General features: G+C 31.0%; 1 long non-coding RNA gene across 1 annotated transcript; it reads right to left on the bottom strand.

The window, feature by feature from the left end:
- Positions 1–1,964: 1,964 nt before the first annotated feature.
- On the bottom strand, positions 1,965–3,972 carry LOC137654925 (uncharacterized). The gene is made up of 3 exons (XR_011046755.1): positions 3,862–3,972; positions 3,216–3,394; positions 1,965–2,750 (listed from the first exon to the last, which is right to left on the bottom strand). It is a non-coding gene; the product is annotated as an uncharacterized lncRNA (long non-coding RNA).
- Positions 3,973–5,000: the final 1,028 nt, after the last annotated feature.

Consider the following 5,000-nt stretch of genomic DNA (forward strand, 5'->3'; position numbering starts at 1 on the left):
ATAAGGTTAACCAAACTAGTAAAAAAAGGCTGGAAATCATATGCAGTGATAATATACCTTGAGTTCTATAATTAGTGTTATGATAATATACCTTGAGGTCTATAATTAGCTTTATAATGATAATATACCTTGAGTTCTATAATTAGCGTTATAATGAAAATATACCTTGAGTTTTATAATTAGTTTTATAATGATAATATACCTTGAGTTCTTTAATTAGTGTTATAATGATAATATACCTTGAGTTCTATAATTAGTGTTATAATGATATACCTTGAGTTCTATAATTAGTGTTATAATGATATACCTTGAGTTCTATAATTAGTGTTATAATTATAATATACCTTAAGTTCTATAATTAGTGTTATAATGGTATACCTCGAGTTCTATAATTAGTGTTATAATGATAATATACCCTAAGTTCTATAATTAGTGTTATAAATGAGTAACCTTGGGATTAAATGCTCCCTGCAATAATTAAGTTAGTTAATTACAATATAAAACTGTCTTTAAAACGACCTACATCGTTGTACACAATGAAAATTAAAACGACATGCATGTTTTAAGTTTCCATTATTTATAAAACACCACTGATTTAATTTTCTTTATTAAATTTTCATGACAAAATGACAAATATCCTATCAGTTTTGAGGCCGTTTAATTCTTAAACTGAAGTATCTGCCCATATAACTCACTAGTGGTCGCTTCACACCTACTGCAGACAGAGTTCTATAAACACTTTAATGATCCTGTATTGATTGATTGACTGATTATGAGTTATCTGGTATCCTGATAATGACCCTGGAAAGGGATGTTTTGTCCAGGTAAGAATTCTTAACGTTCTGCATGGAAAAAAAAAAAAATATAAAGGAAGAATATTTCTAAGTAATCTTCACTACCAAGTTTTGGAAAGTTTGTTTAATTCGCTTTGATATCCAAACGTTTAACAAAAAGTTAGAATTCTAATTGAAATTATAAAATAAAAGCCTTAGGACGCAAACGAGTTAGCATTTTCTGAACATCATTCAAGCAAAAATCATGCTAAGTTTTACTTTTAGAATTTCAGTACTTCGAAACTGCATAACTGCTTATATGATTATCAACGCATTGTACTGTACAGTTTCCCAGGTATCTGATGGCCTAGCTAAAGCAGTTTGAAAATATGTTCCATAGTATTGAAGAATTAATACTTCCAAAACTTTTAATTATGAATGCCCCAAAAAATAATTACTCTACTTAACGAATAAACGAAGAAAGCCGAAGTAACCTGCAGCTACAGCTTAACCTTGCACACAATGGTTACGAATTTATTAGTTAAGTTCTCCCCGAAAGTTATATTTTATAGGTGATGCAATACCTAGACAAAAACAGTCTTCATTAAATTCATCCTGTACGCTGTGCTCAAGATTAAATATTTCAATACACTCATACTTCAACCCTTCAATACTCTCATACTTCAACCCTCTCATACTTCAACCCTCTCATACTTCAACCCTTCAACCCTCTCATACTTCAACCCTTCAATACTCTCATACTTCAACCCTTCAATACTCCCATACTTCAACCCTTCAATACTCTCATACTTCAACCCTTCAATACTTCAACCCTTCAACCCTTCAATACTTCAACCCTTCAACCCTTCAACCCTTCAATACTCTCATACTTCAACCCTTCAATACCTCAAATTTTAATCCTACACTACTACAAATTTTAATCATTCAAATTTCAATGCTTCACTTGAAATTTTATTCCTTCAAACTTTAATCCTTCAGTTATAAGTAATTCCAAGAGTACTGGGAACACTAGTACCGCTGCATTATTACACGTCCGTTTGACGCAGACTACTTACTGGTAGTTTTCCATTTTGCACATTAAAACTATACCGACATATGTAAAATGGTCAAAAACTCAAACAAATTGATATTGAACCAGATAAACTTTGGTAATTAGGAAGGCAAGGAGGCTTCCCAATTTTAAATTATTACAAGGGAGTTTTAATGAAATTACCCAATTTCTGTTTTCATATACTTATGTTTTTATACCTATCTTCAGTCACCATGCGGTTTCCTTTATTACAAAACCAAGTCGCCTTTTTGAAACTTCTTGTCACAAGATAAAATTAAATTAATTTCAACCATTGAAACAAAAAGGAAGTTTGAAAACCTTTTAAACATTTCAGTAATAGCTTACAAGATCAAACAAATTTAACAACCGTAAAGTAGTAAACAGTTTTTTTTTAGATTTATGCAATTAAACCTTTTTAAGAAGGTAGAAATGGGTTTAGATAATCAATTACAAACTATATTTAAATTTAATTTAAAGCTTATTTTTATCAAAACCAATTAAGTTTTAATTAACTCCATGGCTAACTTACCAGGATTAACCATAATTGCCATAAAAAGTTCAGTAATCTTGTTTTATTAAAATTGCTCTTAGTCATCTTTAATGACTCAGACATTTCATTACAGAGAACCTCACTCAAAATTTACCAGATCATGTTCAGTTTGCTTTAAACTTACCAGTAACCCTTTCCCAGAATTTCTGTAAATCAAGTTGAACAAATCTTCCAGTACAAGCCGGAATTTCAAAAATCCAGCAGAAATATTTACTCAAAGACTTAATGATCTTGCACGATTTCCATTAAAAGTCAAAAGTATAAAATAATTAGCCAGGATGTCCAGAAACCATCTTCAACCAAACCAAAGTAGAGTAATATTTCCATCTAATTTCATACAGACGCGCCATCCAATCTGAAAAAGAATAAATTATTAGAAATTCTTCTTTTAAATGTTAGGATTCCCTAAATCAAAAACTCAACTTAAGCCTGTAATATTAAACTAATAAAAGCATAATAAAATGACTAATTCCGTACTTAAAACCTAGAGTAGAACTCAATTATCAAAGATATCTATATAACTATAATAAAAGCAAATAAGTTTAGAAAATTTGAAAAGCTTTGTTATTCACAGGCTTTAAGTAAACTTTATTATTAACAAGCTTAAAGTAAACTGCACAACCTAAATAAAAGTACGAAAAGTTAAAAACACTCACCGAAAATACCTTTAAAAGCAAGCCTCCCTATAGCACACGGCAGACCTTTAAGGTCTGCCGTGTGCTAAAGGGAACGTCCTCCCACGATTAGGGGCGCCGCCCCTAATCGGGGAGGACTAGCTTGCTTAAGATTTGAAACATGAAAACCCTGAAATAATACTTGCCTTTTTGTCCAGACTGAAAAATACGTCACCACATTCCAGAGTTGTATAAAGTAATCTTGTATATAGTAACATGTGGGTCAGTACGAAAAGTTAATCCAGGTAACGTTGGCCTAAGAAATATTCCCTTCCAGATAAACTTCGAACGCAATGGTATACAGGGGAATCCAGACTTTTCTTTCCTGAAAGCATATATAAAGACAGGTTGATACGTAGTATTTAACAGAGCTTCGGTATACAGAAAAATGACTTAAACCGGCATGTTAGGGTAAGGGATTTAGAAACATTAAATATAAATAGAAATAACTTAAAACTTATGTTAAGTCAGGGTATTTGATAACTAGATGTACAGAGAGACCTTAAAACTTTTATGTTCAGTAAGGGAATTTAAAAAATTAAGTATACATAACTTAAAACCGGTAGGTTAAATCAAGGTATTTAAAAACAAATTTAAAACCGGTAGGTTAAATCAAGGTATTTAAAAGCAAAATAAATTTAAACCGGTATATTAACACATGGAAATTTGAAACATTTAGTATACACAAATAATCTACTAATATAACCATCTCGCCAGTTAACACAAAATGATAAAAGTATAAGGAACTTACAAAAGAGAGTGAAAGTCAACTAAAGGCAGTTCTTTACTTACCAACTTAACGAACCTCGAATTTGCTTGCATACAGGTTAACACCAACCACCCAACTGCTTGATGAAGTGGCAAGGCAGACTGAGTAAGGCTCGCTGTGCCCAGCCAAGGACTCTAAACGCAGAAAGACAGTAAGTAATGCAGAGTAACTGTCACTCGCTTGGTAAATTTCGAAAAAGACAATTTTGCGGCAGGCAAGTATAGAAGCTATTATTACAGTATATATCTATATCTATATATATATATATATATATATATATATATGTATATATATATATATATATATATATATATATATATACATATATATATATATATATATATATATATATATATATATATATATATATATATATATACATATATATATATATATATTTCACTGGAATCATGCAACTGGTAATAGTTTTTTTATAAGCTTCTTGATATTGAAATCTATATTTCAACAGTAGTTTAGTGAATCAGAATACTTTCTTTATACATGGATACACGTATTACCTGATTATAGAGAATGTGTTTTATATGTATATCGATTCTGAATGAGTCTATAAACTTCAGCAAAATAATACGTAACCAGATAATTCATATCATTGAAGAGAGAGAGAGAGAGAGAGAGAGAGAGAGAGAGAGAGAGAGAGAGAGAGAGAGAGAGAGAGAGAGAGATCAAACAACCTTTGGAGGTACATGAGAGTTTGAAATTATTCACAGAAATGTGAAAATATTAGTTATAAATATGAGGAAAACATAAAGAAAATGAATAGTAGCTGATATAGTACATATGTGTTTTTTGATTGTTTACTTTTATTAAGAAATAGAAAGTATGGAAGTCAAATCGAATTTCAGTTTATAGGAAAATCAAGACATACATTTCACTTGTAAGATCGATATCAACTTAAGGGAACCAGTCGTGGTACAGCACTGTAATAAGTGATTCAACTTTTCTTGATTTGGGGAATAAAGCATTGAGAAGGATTTTAGGATTCAAAATAGCAACAGCTTATATCAAATGCAGTAGTTAGTGAGGTGGCAGGGGTGCCCGATGTGAATGACATAGTTAGATTATTGAGATGGAGATGGATAGGGCATATTTCAAGAAGGAAGGATGAGTTAGTCCAAAATGTACCTGAATGGAAGCTGCTGGG

Source organism: Palaemon carinicauda, chromosome 16 (genome assembly GCF_036898095.1).
Source record: "Palaemon carinicauda isolate YSFRI2023 chromosome 16, ASM3689809v2, whole genome shotgun sequence".
NCBI classification, from domain to species: domain Eukaryota; kingdom Metazoa; phylum Arthropoda; class Malacostraca; order Decapoda; family Palaemonidae; genus Palaemon; species Palaemon carinicauda.